Genomic DNA, 22,285 nt, shown 5'->3' with positions numbered 1-22,285 from the left:
TTTATTATTTTTTATCTTCTGTCGGTATAAATACTTTTTACTTTCTAATTTGACATATTTAGAATATTGAAGTTAGAGAAATAAATGGAATTTTACCGACTGATGATAAAAAGGATATCTTCTTTACCAACAGTAGGTATAAAAATTTTCTTTAAAATATAACTTAGGGGGTGATTTTTCGCGCTGATAACAAACAAGTTGTTAAAAATTAAAAATTCTTTTATAAATTTTTGAAAATTTTGGCTAAAGCTTAAAAAAACTGTAAATTTTAAAGATGAATTTAGTTTTATATTTGAAAAAAAAAATTTTATCACACTGGTCAACTGAATGTCGTATTCTGAAAGTGTAATATGGACAGTAAGTTGTTCCATGGCACGTGTAGCGGATACAGAATTTCATACTCGAAGTAGGAAGAGATGGTGTTAGTTTTAGAGGGGAGGGGTTGAGGGATGGAGTGGGAAAGTGGTGGAAATAGTGGGAAGTTGGTGAGAAATATGTTCATATTCCAAGCAACTCTGGACATGGTTTTGCAATGCAAATTATGATTTTAGCGCTTGGTCCTTACATGACGAAAGTCAATTATAATTTTTTATTTTTCAAAAAAGAAAAAAATTGTTTTAAGACGCAAAATCAAAAAAGTGAGTGAGAAAAATTGTATTAACTTTTATGGAAATTAATTTTATTATAATTAAATTTAATTTGTTTTTATTTGTTAATTGTAAAATTGTCGAGTCAAAAAGTTAATTAAAATAGTCGACGTGAAGAAAATTAAAGCAACGACCAAAGGATAAAGCTTTGTAAAAGTTTTGTTCGATAATAAATATTAATTCCCCTTTTTAGTTTCTCTCAAAGCGCAGCTTAATTTATATAGAAGAAAAGAATGTGAAAAGAACCCCCTAAGAAGATGGATGAGAGGCTTCGATTGATGTAGTGCTTTTTCCAAATAAAGAGAAAAACTTTTCCTTTGATGGTGATTTTTTTTCCTAAAAGATTCAGTGGGCAATCCTTTTTTTAAAAATTATTTTATATTTAAAAAAAGTAATTTTTTTTTTTTTGTAAATCAATTCATTTAAAATGTAATTATTGCTTTTGAATAGAAATTTAAAAAATTATTTTAATAAACTAAGTGAAAAATTTTCTCTTTTTATTTTTGATTTTTTTTTTTTTTTTGAATTTATTTTGATTTTTTGAAAAGTGGACGAAATTCTCTTTAAACTGAGTCGTTAAACTTTAAAATTAGTGCAAAATCTTGATAGTTATTGAGTTTATGAAACACATTTATTTTTCTTTGCACGAAACGTAAAGTGGTCTAGCGGTTTTATCACATGATTGTTAATAATTCACCTAGGGTTCGAGTCTTCTCGGGGACAAATTTTTTTTTCTTAGATTCCAAACAGAAGAGAGTGAAAAATATTAATTTTTGTTTGTTTACATTCATTCAACACTGTAAATTATAATAATTATTAAAATTATTAAAATTGTTATTAATTAAATAATTAATAAATAATAACTTTATTAATGATGGTAAAGTAACGTAACATTAATATAATCGATAAAAAAATATTAAAACACAATTTGAAGTTTAAAAAAAAATGTTAGACGTTGGGATTCGAACCTCAATACGGTAGCATTACCCAGCGCAAAGCGACTTGGTCCCCTCGGCTAATCAAAAAGAAAATTATTTTCATTGGAGAATTTTCAATTTCAAATATCTCGAAATCTACTGAATGGATTTGAAAACAAAAAAAATAGATTTTTCTCCAATTTTCAACGAATTTATATTTAACAAATTAAATCAATTTTTTTAAATATATAAACAATTTAAATTTTTTATTTAAAATTTAGGGGAAAAATCCAGTGATCAGAGCAGTGGAAAATAGTGGTGGGGGTTTTTGGAATGAAATGTTTATTTCCCACATCAAGTCTTGTAGTTTATTCTTTTATTGGTTGGTTAACTCTCACAGTCGGATTTACAGAAAAGTTTTAACTTTGCACATACGGGTTTTCTAGTTTCTTCCACTCGAAATCTCTTCGAGTTCCAAAGTTCTCATTACATTTTTTCACGTAACTCTCCCCTATTTTCCTTCTTTTTTTTGTTGTCTTCGATTTTTTTTCCTTTCTTCTTCTATTTATTTTCGACACAAAAGTTTCCATACGAAATAAGATTAAAAAATAAAATAAAAAAATAATAAATAAATAATATAAATAAATATAAATAAAGAATATAATAAATATAAATAAATAATATGAATAAATAATGAACAAAAATAATAAAAATAATAATGATAATAATTAAATAATATAAATAAATAATAGATAATAATAATTAAATTGAAAAATAAATTTAAAACTATGAAAAAATGGGAGAATTTTAATTAAAATAATAATAATTAAATAATAATAAAAATATAATGCTAATAATAAAAATAATAATTAAATTAAATAAATAAACAAGTAAGAATATATTTTTACATTATTTTTTTCATAAATAAATATTTGAATAAAATTATTCTTTTTAACAGAGCAATCAATTTATAATGATAGTAGATGAGAAATCTAGATTCAGAGTGAAGAGACACGTGGATATAGTTGTCAAATAAAACGGTGTATATAAGCAAAAGTGTCTTGAATTATTAATTGTGTTGTAAGTTCTATAAGTAGTAATTTACAAATCTTTTTTTTCCCTCTCTATATAAAGAACAGTTAAACATTATTTGAGATTCAAGTAGGTCGTGTATTTCAGTAAAGATCCAATAAATAATTCACAAGTATAAAGGTTTTTTGACACTCTCTGTTAATAAATTCTGAGTGATTTACTTTTTTTTAGCAACATTTTGTAATATTTATAAATTATTTATTTGCTACTATTACATTGGAAATTATTTTTAACAATTACTTTCTAAATTTTTTTTATAAATTAACCTTTACTATTTTTTATTTAATTTATTTTTATTACTATTATTTATTATTACCCATTATTTTATTTATTATTTTCTAGAATTTTTAACTAAAATTCTTCACTAAATTAATTATTAATTAATTATTTTCAATAATTTTTGAAAAAGTTCTTTGAGAATTTTCAAATTTATTTTTTAACAATTCAATTTTAAGAAATTTTGATTATTTGTTAATTCTACAAAATTGTCAGTTAAAAGTTACAAAAAATTCAAATTTTCAAATATTTATTAAATAATTTAGGAATTAAAATTAAAATTTAAATAATTTAGAAAAGTTTTTGAAAATAATTAAAATTTTGAAAATAATTTTATTTCGGAGAAGAACTTTATTATTTATTTAATTGTGAAGATAATTGAAATTTGACAAAAAATTTTTTTTAATCTTTGAATATAATTCAACATATGCGAAGAATTTTATTAGTTATTTGAAAATACTTGGATTCTTCAATCACTTGTAATTCCGATTTTCAAGAATTTTAATTTGATACATTTTCAAAATTCTATTTTTTTTTTTAAATTTACGTTAAAATGCTTTTTAATATTTAATTATAATGTAAAAACATTAACTGAAATTAATTTTTAAATCAATTTTAATTAGAAAATTTTACGAGAATTCAATTATTTAAATACAAAAATAAATAATATATTGAATAATTAAATGTTTCTTAAAATTTAATTCTCATAAATAATTTTATCAATAAATTTTTAAATAATCCGATTCTTTTGACGAATTTTAATAAAATTTGTAATAATAATGATATTTTCTGAGGAATTCGATTAAAATTGTATTAAAAATAATTGAAATTCTGCGATGAGTTTTATTATTTATGAAAATAATTAAATTATTGCGAAGAAATTTATAAACAATTTGTTAATTGAAATCCTGTGAAATGTTTATTATTTTTTAAATTAATTAAATTTAAAGAAGAAATTTATTATTTACACAAATAATTGACTGCTAACTTTATTTTAAAAAGGAAATAAAAAGTTAGCTTGCGAATTGTTGCTAGTTTAATAATAATTAATTTGCTCGAAAATAATTGTTTAACTAATTTTGTCAACTAATTCGAATTCTATTTAAAATTTTGAGAAAAACGCATTTTTTTATTTTCAAATCCGTTGAGTATTTATCGAAATAATTGAATTTAAAAATTGTTGATGAATTTTAATGTTGCTCTGTCCGCTTAGCTGAGGTCGTTAGCTGCCTATTCAGTTCGAGTTAAGTCTTCCAAACGGGGTTTGAATCCCGTCGACGATCATTTTTTTTCCTTAAAAACGTATTTTAATCAATATTATAACTAATTTTTACTAATATTAATTAATAAATATTAATATTTATATACTATTGTTTTAAAAAAATAAATAATTTATTTAATTTTTAATATTAAATTATTACATTAAATTATTTAAATTAAAAAAAATTTTTTTTATAAAATTTTTTTTAAGGAAGGGGAATAAAGAAAGAACAAGCAAATTTTTTTTTAATCACAACAGATATTATATATAATAAATCGTATCTTTACAGAGGCTAATACATTGCAAAATAAACAAAGATATTGTTTCGAAAATTTACACGCGTTAATTCGTACGATGATTTTAAGAAATCGATCGGCAATCCTACTATTTACAAACATGAAGATATTTTCCTTAGATTTCTCATATCTCTCCTATTTCCCCAACTCTCATCATATTATTACTTCATTTCCTCAAATTCTATGAGAAAAAAAACATTTCTATCCAAAATTTAACATTTTTACATGTTAAATTTTTTTTTTTCGTAAAAAAAAACTTTAATTTAATTAAATTAAAAATCTTTTTCTATAAATTACTTTAAATTCAAAATTTTTTTTTTCATTGCCCATTCTTGGTCAAATTTGATTTTTATGTTAAAATCATCCAAATATAAACAATTGAACAAAAAAAATTTTTTTTTCCAAGTTAGAGATCAAGAAATTAATTTTTTTTCTCGTACATAAAAAAAGAAATTCGCATTCTTTTTGTATATTTCGTTCTACTGCTTTTCAAGCAGAAATCAAGCTCGCTATTATTTGATCTCTCAAATCCAATGCCCCAATCTCGGTAATTATAATTACGAAAATCGTCACCGAATGAGAATTATTACACATTTTAAATAGCTTGTGCAACATTCACAGATCTCTAAAAATCCTTAATTTGTTAAAAATTCAATTCAATTTCGATTCTGAGTTAAAATTACCAACACAAAAAAAGGAAAGAAACAAAATTTGTAAAAAATATTTTTTTTGTACTTGTTATTTTCACTCACATCGAAATTATTTTGTTTAATTTAATTTTTTATTTAATATAATTATATAATAATAATTGTAATATTAATTATAAGAATAATAGTAATAAAAAAATAATAATAATGCTAGAACGTATTATTTGTTACTTTATGTACAATTTGCCATTAAAGCTTTCCATCAAGGGAAACAAAAAAAATTTTTAACCTTTGTTAGGAAATTTTTCTTATTTTTCAATATCTTGGCGATTTCAAAAACGTGAGGAAAATCAGTTAATAATTCGCAATTTTTGTTTTTTACATTCTTTGACCATTTAGGTCTTTTTTGGACAAATAGGTCTTTTTTGGACAAATAGGTCTTTTTTGGACAATTGAAAAATTTACAAAAAGTAGTTATATCACTAAAAGAATGAAGCAATTTCGTTTGTTTACATTTTTGGTCATTTAGGTCTTTTTTACCATGTAGGTCTTTTTTTGGACAAATTAGGTCAAATGACCTAAAACACCTGAAAAACCTAAACGGGCAAAACGGATTTAAGATCACATTTAAAGACCTAAAAGAGCTAAATTGTCCGAATGACCTAGAAAGACCTAAATGGTCAAAATGACCTAAATAACAAAAATTAAAATTTAGTCAATAAAAATCGAAATTTTAAGGCTAAAAATTTTTTCTTAATTTATTAACTAAACTACATAATTAGAGTTTATATTTTGCTTTTAAAAAACAGAAAAATTTCCCAACATTTGCTAAACGAGCTACGTTATATGCTTAAGTACAGTGAATAATTTTGGTATCTCTCGCTCTCTCTTTCTCTTTCGTCGCTCGCTTCATTTTATTGAGATAACCGACTTGTGCTTGCAAAAACATTCTTCGACTTCGGGACGGAAGAGAGAATCGAAGATTATGTTTTTCTCAGAGCAAAAGCAATTCCTATCGACGAAATTATTCCATTTTAACAAAGTTAAGTACTTGCAGAAGACATTTTATTTCATTTGCATCATTTAAGTTTCCACTGTCGTTTATTCTCAATCTCTCTCGCTCTCTCTTTCTCTCTTTTATTTTTTTTCTCACATATACAAAATGACAACTTTTCGATTTGACTCAATTTATTGAAAGAAAAAATTTTTCTTTTCAAAAAATAATTTTTTTTTATTTTGAAAAATAATTTTTTTTAATTGAAAAATAATATTTAACTTAAAAAATAATTTTCTTGAAAAAAAAATTTTATTTAAAGAATAGTATAAGTGTGTGTGTGTGTAAATATATGTTAATTTATAGATTAATGAGAAAATGGCAGTCGTGCTCGAACTATCGAAAACAAAGGAACGAACTTTTATTTTAAATTAAATCATCAGTGAAGATAACATTCTTTAATAGTAATTGTCATGTGTTTAATCTTCTTAAAATAAAGAATAAAATTAACCAAAAATGAATATAAACACAGCCAAAATAATGATGTTTTACTATTTCTTAAATGTGAAATCAAAATTTGATGAAGATTGGGTGTCATACGGTGTTACAATCGTAAATATGGATGAAAAACTAACACCCAGGAAGATAACTTATTATTCATTAGTGAAGAACCACTAACTATCTATACTTCCTAATCCATGCTGTTGACATACAACTACAGTCAACCAGGTCTAAAAATGCTAAACATTTATGTATGATTAACATAGTCAATAAAACCGTCAATGCTAAGATCATGGCATATGCATTCTCGCATTATGTCACAATGACAAGAACATTTTTAATGAAAGGAATTGCCAAAAAATTATTAGCAGTGACAGGGAGTGAAACATTTGCGAATGAAAAAGTCGTCATACAATGTTTCTCATCATACTTTCCGTATCAATCTGACATTTAACTAGTAAAAAAAACATATTACTCTGGATTTATAACCATCAACTATACTTCCTAATCTATGCTGTTGGCATACAACTACAGTCAACCAGGTCTAAAAATGCTAAACATTTAAGTAAGTTTAACATAGTCAATTAAACCTATCATCAGTGAAGAACCACTAACTATATATACTTCCTAATCCATGCTGTAGGAACACTACTACAATCAACCAGGTCTATTCTTGTCAGAATGACATGAACATTTTCAATGAAAGGAATTGCCAAAAAATTATTAGCAGTGACAGGGAGTGAAACATTTGTGAATGAAAAAGTCGTCATACCATTTTCCTACTTTCCATATCAGTCTGATTTTGAATTTGTTCAAAAGACCTATTATTCAACAGTGAAAAACCATTAAATGTACTTCGTAATCCATGCTGTTGGAACTCTTCTACAATCAGATAGATAGACGAGTGATCGTCAGCAAGATGATCTTTATAAAAAGAATCAAATAAGACAAAAATGAATATAAACACATTTAAAGTAATGATGTATTATTTTCTCATAAATGTGAAATGAAAATTAGATGAAGATTGGGTGTCATACGGTGTTACATTCGTAAAAATGGATGAAAAAATAACGCCCTAGGATTTAAATAAACTCACCCAATTAGTAGATCATGTATCTTCTTTAGGAGAAGCTAAATTAAAAGAGGCAGAAGACTCATACTTTCCGTATCAATCAGACATTGAACTAGTACAAAAAACATATTACTCTGCGTCCAAAAATCATCAACTATACTTCCTAATCCATGCTGTAGGAACACTACTACAATCAACCAGGTCTAATCTTGTCACAATGACAAGAACATTTTTAATGAAAGGAATTGCCAAAAAATTATTAGCAGTGACAGGGAGTGAAACATTTGCGAATGAAAAAGTCGTCATACAATGTTTCTCATCATACTTTCCGTATCAATCTGACATTTAACTAGTAAAAAAGACATATTACTCTGCATTTATAACCATCAACTTTACTTCCTAATCTATGCTGTTGGCATACAACTACAGTCAACCAGGTCTAAAAATGCTAAACATTTAAGTAAGTTTAACATAGTCAATTAAACCTTTCATCAGTGAAGAACCACTAACTATATATACTTCCTAATCCATGCTGTAGGAACACTACTACAATCAACCAGGTCTATTCTTGTCAGAATGACATGAACATTTTCAATGAAAGGAATTGCCAAAAAATTATTAGCAGTGACAGGGAGTGAAACATTTGTGAATGAAAAAGTCGTCATACCATTTTCCTACTTTCCATATCAGTCTGATTTTGAATTGGTTCAGAAGACCCATTATTCATTAGTAAAGAACCACTAACTATCTATACTTCCTAATCCATGCTGTTGACATACAACTACAGTCAACCAGGTCTATAAATGCTAAACATTTAACTATGATTATCTTAGTCAATAAAATCTGTCATTAGTGAAGAACCACTAACTATCTATACTTCCTAATCCATGCTGTTGACATACAACTACAGTCAACCAGGTCTAAAAATGCTAAACATTTAAGTAAGTTTAACATAGTCAATTAAACCTTTCATCAGTGAAGAACCACTAACTATATATACTTCCTAATCCATGCTGTAGGAACACTACTACAATCAACCAGGTCTATTCTTGTCACAATGACAAGAACATTTTTAATGAAAGGAATTGCCAAAAAATTAATAGCAGTGACAGAGTGTGAAAAATCTGCGAATGAGAAAGTCGTCAGACCATATTCCTACTTTCCATACCAGTCTGATTTTGAATTGGTTCAGAAGACCCATTATTCATTAGTGAAGAACCACTAACTATCTATACTTCCTAATCCATGCTGTTGACATACAACTACAGTCAACCAGGTCTATAAATGCTAAACATTTAACTATGATTATCTTAGTCAATAAAATCTGTCATTAGTGAAGAACCACTAACTATCTATACTTCCTAATCCATGCTGTTGACATACAACTACAGTCAACCAGGTCTAAAAATGCTAAACATTTATGTATGATTAACGTAGTCAATAAAACCGTCAATGCTAAGATCATGGCATATGCATTCTCGCATTATGTCACAATGACAAGAACATTTTTAATGAAAGGAATTGCCAAAAAATTATTAGCAGTGACAGGGAGTGAAACATTTGCGAATGAAAAAGTCGTCATACAATGTTTCTCATCATACTTTCCGTATCAATCTGACATTTAACTAGTAAAAAAAACATATTACTCTCAATTATAACCATCAACTATACTTCCTAATCTATGCTGTTGGCATACAACTACAGTCAACCAGGTCTAAAAATGCTAAACATTTAAGTAAGTTTAACATAGTCAATTAAACCTTTCATCAGTGAAGAACCACTAACTATATATACTTCCTAATCCATGCTGTAGGAACACTACTACAATCAACCAGGTCTATTCTTGTCAGAATGACATGAACATTTTCAATGAAAGGAATTGCCAAAAAATTATTAGCAGTGACAGGGAGTGAAACATTTGTGAATGAAAAAGTCGTCATACCATTTTCCTACTTTCCATATCAGTCTGATTTTGAATTTGTTCAAAAGACCTATTACTCTGCATTTATAACCATCAACTATACTTCCTAATCTATGCTGTTGGCATACAACTACAGTCAACCAGGTCTAAAAATGCTAAACATTTAAGTAAGTTTAACATAGTCAATTAAACCTATCATCAGTGAAGAACCACTAACTATATATACTTCCTAATCCATGCTGTAGGAACACTACTACAATCAACCAGGTCTATTCTTGTCAGAATGACATGAACATTTTCAATGAAAGGAATTGCCAAAAAATTATTAGCAGTGACAGGGAGTGAAACATTTGTGAATGAAAAAGTCGTCATACCATTTTCCTACTTTCCATATCAGTCTGATTTTGAATTGGTTCAGAAGACCCATTATTCATTAGTGAAGAACCACTAACTATCTATACTTCCTAATCCATGCTGTTGACATACAACTACAGTCAACCAGGTCTATAAATGCTAAACATTTAACTATGATTATCTTAGTCAATAAAATCTGTCATTAGTGAAGAACCACTAACTATCTATACTTCCTAATCCATGCTGTTGACATACAACTACAGTCAACCAGGTCTAAAAATGCTAAACATTTAAGTAAGTTTAACATAGTCAATTAAACCTTTCATCAGTGAAGAACCACTAACTATTTATACTTCCTAATCCATGCTGTAGGAACACTACTACAATCAACCAGGTCTATTCTTGTCACAATGACAAGAACATTTTAATGAAAGGAATTGCCAAAAAATTAATAGCAGTGACAGAGTGTGAAAAATCTGCGAATGAGAAAGTCGTCAGACCATATTCCTACTTTCCATACCAGTCTGATTTTGAATTGGTTCAGAAGACCCATTATTCATTAGTGAAGAACCACTAACTATCTATACTTCCTAATCCATGCTGTTGACATACAACTACAGTCAACCAGGTCTATAAATGCTAAACATTTAACTATGATTATCTTAGTCAATAAAATCTGTCATTAGTGAAGAACCACTAACTATCTATACTTCCTAATCCATGCTGTTGACATACAACTACAGTCAACCAGGTCTAAAAATGCTAAACATTTATGTATGATTAACGTAGTCAATAAAACCGTCAATGCTAAGATCATGGCATATGCATTCTCGCATTATGTCACAATGACAAGAACATTTTTAATGAAAGGAATTGCCAAAAAATTATTAGCAGTGACAGGGAGTGAAACATTTGCGAATGAAAAAGTCGTCATACAATGTTTCTCATCATACTTTCCGTATCAATCTGACATTTAACTAGTAAAAAAAACATATTACTCTCAATTATAACCATCAACTATACTTCCTAATCTATGCTGTTGGCATACAACTACAGTCAACCAGGTCTAAAAATGCTAAACATTTAAGTAAGTTTAACATAGTCAATTAAACCTATCATCAGTGAAGAACCACTAACTATATATACTTCCTAATCCATGCTGTAGGAACACTACTACAATCAACCAGGTCTATTCTTGTCAGAATGACATGAACATTTTCAATGAAAGGAATTGCCAAAAAATTATTAGCAGTGACAGGGAGTGAAACATTTGTGAATGAAAAAGTCGTCATACCATTTTCCTACTTTCCATATCAGTCTGATTTTGAATTGGTTCAGAAGACCCATTATTCATTAGTGAAGAACCACTAACTATCTATACTTCCTAATCCATGCTGTTGACATACAACTACAGTCAACCAGGTCTATAAATGCTAAACATTTAACTATGATTATCTTAGTCAATAAAATCTGTCATTAGTGAAGAACCACTAACTATCTATACTTCCTAATCCATGCTGTTGACATACAACTACAGTCAACCAGGTCTAAAAATGCTAAACATTTAAGTAAGTTTAACATAGTCAATTAAACCTTTCATCAGTGAAGAACCACTAACTATATATACTTCCTAATCCATGCTGTAGGAACACTACTACAATCAACCAGGTCTATTCTTGTCACAATGACAAGAACATTTTTAATGAAAGGAATTGCCAAAAAATTAATAGCAGTGACAGAGTGTGAAAAATCTGCGAATGAGAAAGTCGTCAGACCATATTCCTACTTTCCATACCAGTCTGATTTTGAATTGGTTCAGAAGACCCATTATTCATTAGTGAAGAACCACTAACTATCTATACTTCCTAATCCATGCTGTTGACATACAACTACAGTCAACCAGGTCTATAAATGCTAAACATTTAACTATGATTATCTTAGTCAATAAAATCTGTCATTAGTGAAGAACCACTAACTATCTATACTTCCTAATCCATGCTGTTGACATACAACTACAGTCAACCAGGTCTAAAAATGCTAAACATTTAAGTAAGTTTAACATAGTCAATTAAACCTTTCATCAGTGAAGAACCACTAACTATATATACTTCCTAATCCATGCTGTAGGAACACTACTACAATCAACCAGGTCTATTCTTGTCACAATGACAAGAACATTTTTAATGAAAGGAATTGCCAAAAAATTAATAGCAGTGACAGAGTGTGAAAAATCTGCGAATGAGAAAGTCGTCAGACCATATTCCTACTTTCCATACCAGTCTGATTTTGAATTGGTTCAGAAGACCCATTATTCATTAGTGAAGAACCACTAACTATCTATACTTCCTAATCCATGCTGTTGACATACAACTACAGTCAACCAGGTCTATAAATGCTAAACATTTAACTATGATTATCTTAGTCAATAAAATCTGTCATTAGTGAAGAACCACTAACTATCTATACTTCCTAATCCATGCTGTTGACATACAACTACAGTCAACCAGGTCTAAAAATGCTAAACATTTAAGTAAGTTTAACATAGTCAATTAAACCTTTCATCAGTGAAGAACCACTAACTATATATACTTCCTAATCCATGCTGTAGGAACACTACTACAATCAACCAGGTCTATTCTTGTCACAATGACAAGAACATTTTTAATGAAAGGAATTGCCAAAAAATTATTAGCAGTGACAGGGAGTGAAACATTTGTGAATGAAAAAGTCGTCATACCATTTTCCTACTTTCCATATCAGTCTGATTTTGAATTTGTTCAAAAGACCTATTACTCTGCATTTATAACCATCAACTATACTTCCTAATCTATGCTGTTGGCATACAACTACAGTCAACCAGGTCTAAAAATGCTAAACATTTAAGTAAGTTTAACATAGTCAATTAAACCTATCATCAGTGAAGAACCACTAACTATATATACTTCCTAATCCATGCTGTAGGAACACTACTACAATCAACCAGGTCTATTCTTGTCAGAATGACATGAACATTTTCAATGAAAGGAATTGCCAAAAAATTATTAGCAGTGACAGGGAGTGAAACATTTGTGAATGAAAAAGTCGTCATACCATTTTCCTACTTTCCATATCAGTCTGATTTTGAATTTGTTCAAAAGACCTATTACTCTGCATTTATAACCATCAACTATACTTCCTAATCTATGCTGTTGGCATACAACTACAGTCAACCAGGTCTAAAAATGCTAAACATTTAAGTAAGTTTAACATAGTCAATTAAACCTATCATCAGTGAAGAACCACTAACTATATATACTTCCTAATCCATGCTGTAGGAACACTACTACAATCAACCAGGTCTATTCTTGTCAGAATGACATGAACATTTTCAATGAAAGGAATTGCCAAAAAATTATTAGCAGTGACAGGGAGTGAAACATTTGTGAATGAAAAAGTCGTCATACCATTTTCCTACTTTCCATATCAGTCTGATTTTGAATTTGTTCAAAAGACCTATTATTCAACAGTGAAAAACCATTAAATGTACTTCGTAATCCATGCTGTTGGAACACTTCTACAATCAGATAGATAGACGAGTGATCGTCAGCAAGATGATCTTTATGAAAAGAATCAAATAAGACAAAAATGAATATAAACACATTTAAAGTAATGATGTATTATTTTCTCATAAATGTGAAATGAAAATTAGATGAAGATTGGGTGTCATACGGTGTTACATTCGTAAAAATGGATGAAAAAATAACGCCCTAGGATTTAAATAAACTCACCCAATTAGTAGATCATGTATCTTCTTTAGGAGAAGCTAAATTAAAAGAGGCAGAAGACTCATACTTTCCGTATCAATCAGACATTGAACTAGTACAAAAAACATATTACTCTGCGTCCAAAAATCATCAACTATATTTCCTAATCCATGCTGTAGGAACACTACTACAATCAACCAGGTCTAATCTTGTCACAATGACAAGAACATTTTTAATGAAAGGAATTGCCAAAATTCCACACTTAGCAGTGACAGGGAGTGAAACATTTGCGAATGAAAAAGTCGTCATACAATGTTTCTCATCATACTTTCCGTATCAATCTGACATTTAACTAGTAAAAAATACATATTACTCTGCATTTATAACCATCAACTTTACTTCCTAATCTATGCTGTTGGCATACAACTACAGTCAACCAGGTCTAAAAATGCTAAACATTTAAGTAAGTTTAACATAGTCAATTAAACCTTTCATCAGTGAAGAACCACTAACTATATATACTTCCTAATCCATGCTGTAGGAACACTACTACAATCGACCAGGTCTATTCTTGTCAGAATGACATGAACATTTTCAATGAAAGGAATTGCCAAAAAATTATTAGCAGTGACAGGGAGTGAAACATTTGTGAATGAAAAAGTCGTCATACCATTTTCCTACTTTCCATATCAGTCTGATTTTGAATTTGTTCAAAAGACCCATTATTCATTAGTGAAGAACCACTAACTATCTATACTTCCTAATCCATGCTGTTGACATACAACTACAGTCAACCAGGTCTATAAATGCTAAACATTTAACTATGATTATCTTAGTCAATAAAATCTGTCATTAGTGAAGAACCACTAACTATCTATACTTCCTAATCCATGCTGTTGACATACAACTACAGTCAACCAGGTCTAAAAATGCTAAACATTTAACTATGATTATCTTAGTCAATAAAATCTGTCATTAGTGAAGAACCACTAACTATCTATACTTCCTAATCCATGCTGTTGACATACAACTACAGTCAACCAGGTCTAAAAATGCTAAACATTTATGTATGATTAACGTAGTCAATAAAACCGTCAATGCTAAGATCATGGCATATGCATTCTCGCATTATGTCACAATGACAAGAACATTTTTAATGAAAGGAATTGCCAAAAAATTATTAGCAGTGACAGGGAGTGAAACATTTGCGAATGAAAAAGTCGTCATACAATGTTTCTCATCATACTTTCCGTATCAATCTGACATTTAACTAGTAAAAAAAACATATTACTCTGCATTTATAACCATCAACTATACTTCCTAATCTATGCTGTTGGCATACAACTACAGTCAACCAGGTCTAAAAATGCTAAACATTTAAGTAAGTTTAACATAGTCAATTAAACCTTTCATCAGTGAAGAACCACTAACTATATATACTTCCTAATCCATGCTGTAGGAACACTACTACAATCAACCAGGTCTATTCTTGTCAGAATGACATGAACATTTTCAATGAAAGGAATTGCCAAAAAATTATTAGCAGTGACAGGGAGTGAAACATTTGTGAATGAAAAAGTCGTCATACCATTTTCCTACTTTCCATATCAGTCTGATTTTGAATTTGTTCAAAAGACCTATTACTCTGCATTTGAAAACCATCAACTTTACTTCCTAATCTATGCTGTTGGCATACAACTACAGTCAACCAGGTCTAAAAATGCTAAACATTTAAGTAAGTTTAACATAGTCAATTAAACCTTTCATCAGTGAAGAACCACTAACTATATATACTTCCTAATCCATGCTGTAGGAACACTACTACAATCAACCAGGTCTATTCTTGTCAGAATGACATGAACATTTTCAATGAAAGGAATTGCCAAAAAATTATTAGCAGTGACAGGGAGTGAAACATTTGCGAATGAAAAAGTCGTCATACAATATTTCTCATCATACTTTCCGTATCAATCTGACATTTAACTAGTAAAAAAACATATTACTCTGCATTTAAAAACCATCAACTATACTTCCTAATCTATGCTGTTGGCATACAACTACAGTCAACCAGGTCTAAAAATGCTAAACATTTAAGTAAGTTTAACATAGTCAATTAAACCTTTCATCAGTGAAGAACCACTAACTATATATACTTCCTAATCCATGCTGTAGGAACACTACTACAATCAACCAGGTCTATTCTTGTCACAATGACAATAACATTTTTAATGAAAGGAATTGCCAAAAAATTAATAGCAGTGACAGAGAGTGAAACATCTGCGAATGAGAAAGTCGTCAGACCATATTCCTACTTTCCATACCAGTCTGATTTTGAATTGGTTCAGAAGACCTATTATTCAGCAGTAAAAAACCACTTACTGTATTTCCTAATCCATGCTGTTGGTACACTTCTACAATCAGATAGATAGAGGAATAAATGTCAAGAAGATGATCTTTATAAAAAGAATCAAATAAACCAAAAATGAATATAAACACATTTAAGGTCCTTACGTTAAATGATGTTTTATTTTTTCTTAAATATGAAATCAAAATTAGATGAAGATTGGGTGTCATACGGTTTTACATTCGTAAAAATGGATGAAAGAATAACACCCTAGGATTTAAATAAATTTTCCCAATTAGTAGGTCATGTACCTGCTTTAGGAGAAGCTTTTTTAAAAGGAGGCAGATGACTCTTATTTCCCTTATCAAGCAGATATGTGACTTGTACAAAAAACCTATTATTCGGCTTCTAAGAACTACTAACTGTATTTCCTGATCCATGCAATAGGAACTTTACTACAGTCAACCAGGTCAAAAAAGCTAAACAACTACTGATCAAGTGAATTTCAATTCCGACAAATTACTTCTGAATAAAAATCCCAATTACTTGTCTAAATCTTTCAAAGAATTGTGTTGATCAGTAGTCAGTGGTACAAAATATGGTTAATTCTGAATAACCAAATTTAGATAAATAGACTTTGACAGATGATGATGAACTTCAAAAAGTTCTAAATAAATGTGTGAAATGTCCTCGAGTAAATCCCCAACAATTTTCATATGTCATGGGAAAGCCAAAAGTTCAGTTAACCGTTCGTAAGATGAAAATTGTTTAATAATAATTGTGTTGTGTATTTATTAATTTTAAATAAAAATAAAAGTTTTAAAATAAAAAATTTGTTGCTTCATGAAAATTCTGTTTTTTAAATTAAAGACCTTATTTTTTTAAATAAAATTCCAAACAAAAATAAAGAAAAGTTTCAACCGTGTTCACTTTCAAAAATAAAAATTATTATTTTGAAGAAAAAAATTTTTTCTTTCCTTCCAAATCAATATTGGGAATGTAATAACTAGTTTGTATTTCTTTCTTTTTTTTTGCTTTTTGATATGCGATTCAAATTTTGCTGGCTCGGAAAACTCAATATATATTTTTTTGTATCTATTCTCGCTTCTGTTTTTTTTCCTATCATCTCCATTTGTTTTCACCACAATTTTTTTTTATTTTTCTTTTATTATTAAATATATTTATATATAATAATCACTACTTTATATTTATATATATACATTGCATACATAAGGCGAGACAATGGCTGTGCGAGAATTTTAATTTTTTTTTTAATTTTTAATTTTTCTCCCTTTCTTTTTCTCGCCATTTTCATATTTTATTGTCGAAAAAAAAAATTTTTTTTCTCTGAATTTTTTTTTGTTATTTTGGAATTATATAATTCATATATTTATTTACAAGGGAAAAAAATTGCGGAGAAAAAAATTTTTCTACAAATTTTTTTTTCGACGTTTTACTTTTCTTTTTTTTTATTTATTTATTTTATTTGTGGTTTTTTTTTATAGAAGCCGAGCGTTTATAAGTTTGTGTCAATACTGATAGATTTTTTTTTATTTTACGCTTTTTTGTATATATATCATATTTTATTATATATATTTTTTTTTATTGAACTCTTTAGCGATAATTTTATCGATAATTTTTTTGGGTGTGAAAAGTGGGGAGAGGGGGGGGCATAGCGCTTAAAAATGCCCGGGTGCAATATAATTGGTCGACGGAAATGTTTTTTTTAATCTAGTCAGCTAACGATATGCTCGCTTTTAAAAGAAAAAATTGGATTCTAGTCGAAAAACTACAAGTTTTGCTAATAACAATTTTTTTTTGCTTTTTTTGATTTTTCTCGAAGAGGCTTTGGAATTTTTTTTTTAACAATATTCCGTTTTTTAAGCCATTGGTTTAAATTAAATGCAAAATACGTGTGTGTGGACAATTTTCGTGTAGAATACTAGACAACGATAGAGTATAAGAATTTTTTTTCTTCCTATGTGTAGAACATCTATTTTTTTTCATTTTACTAGATTTTCATTCTGTCACAACAAACTTTCTCACAATAATCGTAGATTAGCACAAATTCGCTAAAAATTGATCTTGTTTTTTTCATTTATAACGATTTTGAGCAACGTTTTTATTTTGACTCATTTCTTTTTTTTGTTTTCTATTCGCCTTTTCTTGTTTATGGTACTGGCCTTCGCTTTAAATTTTTTTTTATTCGTATCACAGTTCTTGTTTTCTCCGACTTATTTTTCTTGTGCATCGATTTTTGTTTTTGCTTTTTATTAAATATTTATTTTTATTTCATTTTGTTTTCTTTGTTTATTATAGTTGAAAATTTGAAATTAATTTTTTTTCAAAACAAAAATTTTTTTTAGAGAAGTGTAAAATTTTTAGGTATATTTATATTTATAATTTGTATTTTTTTGTAAGGGAGGGAAGGAATATTTTGTAAATTTTCGTGCTGTGGTTAATTTAATGGTGCGTATTAGAAATTTTTTACTTTTTTTTTTTGCTAACGTGAATTATGATTTCTAGTATACTAATTTTTTTTCACTACTTTTTGTGCGCCTTCATTTTTTTTGTACACAGAAATTTTATTCTAAAATTCAAACTAATTAGATTTTTTTTTTTTTTTTGAAAAAGAAGAAAATTTTTCCAAAGAAATAAATTTGTTTTCACATAATTTTATTTTCGTATTTTTTTTCTTTCAATAATAATTTTTTTTTCTTTCCGCTGAAGAAAAAGAAATACAACGATTTATTAACAATTCGAATAATATTAATAAATATAATAATCATAGTAATAATAATAATAATCATTATAATAATAGTAATAAATAAAGAATAATAAAAATAAATTATTTTCTAATTTTCCAAAAAAAAAAAAATTTTTTTTTACCTAAATTTAATTACAAAAAGTAAGGCGAAAATTTAATTTTTTAAATTAAATTAATCGACTTTGTTGTTATTCGAAAATAAACAAATAAATCTTTTTCGAATAGTGAAAAAAAAATTTGAGCACCAATTGTTTTTTTTCGAAAAATTCGGAGAAAAAAAATAAAGTTAATTTTTTATCGTTTCTTGATAAGAAAAATTCCTTGAAGGCCATGTGTGCGTTTTCTAAGCAGCATTTTTTTTCTTTTCATTTAAAAAAATTTTTTCACTAAAACGGAACTTTACTGTATAATAGTAATTTTTTCCATTTTTTCCGTTTTACTGCTTCAGAAATAGCGTACAAGTTGTGCCAAAATAAAACAAAAAAAAACAATATAACAGTTTTGGACTCAAGACAGTAAAAACGTAGGTTTTCTTTAAACGCTTTTCTTAAAAAGGTTCTACTGTATTGTGTCCATTACAAAGAGATTTTACTGTATTAAATGCGATACAAAAAGGCTTCACTGTTTTTTTTTCATATTGTGACCTAAAGAAGGCGATTAAATTTCTACTGTATTAACAATTTTAAGGTTCTACTGTATTCGTCCTACTGTATATTTTTACTGTACGAGAGTAGAGCATGTTCTGCTGGTCAATTGTCATTGTATTTTTATACATTGGGCTTCCCATTTGGGCAGGTTTTACTGTATTTGCCACATTTACAAGTACTACTGTATTTACAGTAGTTTCGGTATTACAGTATTTCGGTATTACTGTATCAGACAGTATTACACTAATACTGTATTTATCAGTATTTCAGGATTTTAGAGTGTAACAGTATTAAAGAATTACTGCATTTTTTTAGTATTTCCAAATTTTACAGTATTACTGTTTTAGACAGTATTGTACAGTAATACTGTAACAATACGCTTATATACTGTAATAATGTAAATACTGGCCAATACTATAATACTATAAAACTGGCTAATACTGTAACACTGGCAAATACTGTAATACTGGTTAATGCAGTAATACTGGCTAATAGTGTAATACTGGTTAATACTGTAATACTGGCTAATATCACTAACTCATACTAATTTCTGTATTAGTTAGTATATCAGTATTAGCCAGTATGACAGTATTAACTCTTATTACAGTATTAGTCAGTATTACTGTATAAAGAAGTGTTTCAGTATTATTGTATTTGACAGTACATAAAAAATTATTGTATTTCAGTGTTTATAAATGCCCCAGTATTATTTTTTAGCCAGTAATATAAAGTAATACTGTAACAATCGCTAATACTGTACTACTGTCTAACACCGTAATACTGTTATTATGAAATTAGAGTAATATTATTTTCCTGGAATTACAGTAATACTGTAACACTCGCTTGTACAGTAATACTGGATAATACTGGTTAATACTGTATTACTAGATAATACTGTTCGGTACTGACTAATACTAATTACTGCATTAGCCAGTATTACAGTAATAGACAGTATTACAATAACAGACAGTATTTCAATAATAGCCAGTATTACAATAATAGACAGTATAACAATAATTGCCAGTGTTACAGTAATGGCCAGTAATAGTCAGTACCCTAATCCCAAGATGACAGTATCACTGTATTTGTCAGTATTTCAGTACTAAATTCAGTTTTAAATTGCATGGTATACCAATCGCAAATACTTCTGTACTTACAGTAACAAAGTTACAAATACTTTTGTACTTTACAGTAGTAAATTTATTACTGTCTTAAAATAATAATAATTAAATAATGTTGTATTTTACAGTACTAAATTTATTACTGTAATTATTGTATTGGAGTTAATACTGTAAGTATCCTATTATCGATAATTCTATATTTTTCTCAGTGATATAATAGATTTTAATGTATTTTCCAGTATTACAGTAATGACAGTATTAAAAGTACTACTTTACTTACAGTATTACAACTCATTGTGACAGCTCTGGAAGCAGCTTCAAGAGTCTTGACCATATCCGAGCATCTGATTATAGAAGAAAATCTTTGTAAGAGGAACATTAGTTTTGATTCCAAGATGCACATGTTCTTTAGAATCCTTATCACATTAACTTGTGATAAGATTCTTAAAATCATAGATCCTAATTTTGAGATAGCCAACAATGTTGAGAGGGTAAATCTTTCCAAACTTAAAATTGATGATGTCACTCTTGACCAGGTTTCCAGTCTGATAAACAAAGCAAACATCAGTACTAGATTCACTTGTGATCTGTACAGGATTTGGAAACCTAATAAAAGAGATGAGTTGATTAATGACATTGATGCATGGTTAAAAATGATTGAGTATGAAGGTTTCAATCCTTGCACCACTCTGAAGCTCCTTATAAACTCTCAACAAGCCTATATTGGAGCAGGAACTCCAGTTAAGAGTGTTGACATAGTCTATATGGTTGATGACAGAGAGAAGAAAATAACCTTAACCAATTATGAACCTTATGCTAAAGATATGGCACTATTGACCCTGATTATGGTCAATAGAGGAGCTGTGTGGGCAAAAATAAAGGCCAGAAGTACTGATAAATTCAAAGAAGTGATGAACTGGCTCCAAATTAAGTACAACATCCATGAGAAGCAAAGGAAGGCTAAAGATGAACCTTTAGGTCCTAACATAGTCACTCTACCAAGGATATCTGTTGTCAACACTCCTCTGATTGTTGAGCACATGCTTAATGGTAATGGAAGAGTTATTTATCCAACAGACAAGCTGAAGATTGTAAATGACACTGTGAGAATGTTCATCACAGCCCCGATGTCTTCTGGACTCTTACCTCCTTTCAAGATTGCTGGACAATCAGCTAATCTAAATGCAACCTACATTCTGTGTGCTATTTTGATGGACAACACCAAGAAAACAATGACATCACTCAAAAATCTGTGGCAATTCTTCACAGCTAGTGTCAGTGGAGACTTCATTAGAGTTGAGTACAGGAAGCATTTCCTGAAGAAAAAGGAAATGTTGAATGATCAAGAAGAACCCACTGAAGGACTTAGAGCAGTTTTTAATCAGCAGGTCGAGCATGAAAATCTGATAAAGGAGATGCGTGCAACTGATCCAGATCTTGAAGATGTCATCGATGCCATTAGAAGATTCAATATGTAAAACAAGTTTGTTCAATTCTCATCAGTTATTTTATTCAAAATTTTAAATTAGTTTTCTTCAATAGTTTAAACCCCACCATAACACAATCCAGACACAAACTCTACAGTATTACAACTCCTACTGTTTATAACAGTATTCCAAACATTACTCAATTTTTAATATTACAGTATTTATTTTGAATACGACAATTACCAAATTAAATGTAGA

The 22,285-nt window shown here is 28.4% G+C and overlaps 1 long non-coding RNA gene across 1 annotated transcript; it reads right to left on the bottom strand.

The window, feature by feature from the left end:
• Positions 1 to 7,755: 7,755 nt before the first annotated feature.
• On the bottom strand, positions 7,756 to 17,444 carry LOC122504020. The gene is made up of 2 exons (XR_006301794.1): positions 13,471 to 17,444; positions 7,756 to 13,117 (listed from the first exon to the last, which is right to left on the bottom strand). It is a non-coding gene; the product is annotated as an uncharacterized LOC122504020 (long non-coding RNA).
• Between the last annotated feature and the right edge of the window lie 4,841 nt (positions 17,445 to 22,285).

The sequence above is a fragment of the Leptopilina heterotoma genome, unplaced genomic scaffold, assembly GCF_015476425.1.
Source record: "Leptopilina heterotoma isolate Lh14 unplaced genomic scaffold, ASM1547642v1 Lhet_275, whole genome shotgun sequence".
Taxonomy (NCBI): domain Eukaryota; kingdom Metazoa; phylum Arthropoda; class Insecta; order Hymenoptera; family Figitidae; genus Leptopilina; species Leptopilina heterotoma.
The sequence above is the reverse complement of the archived record's forward strand: the minus strand, read 5'-3'. Positions and strand labels throughout refer to the sequence as shown.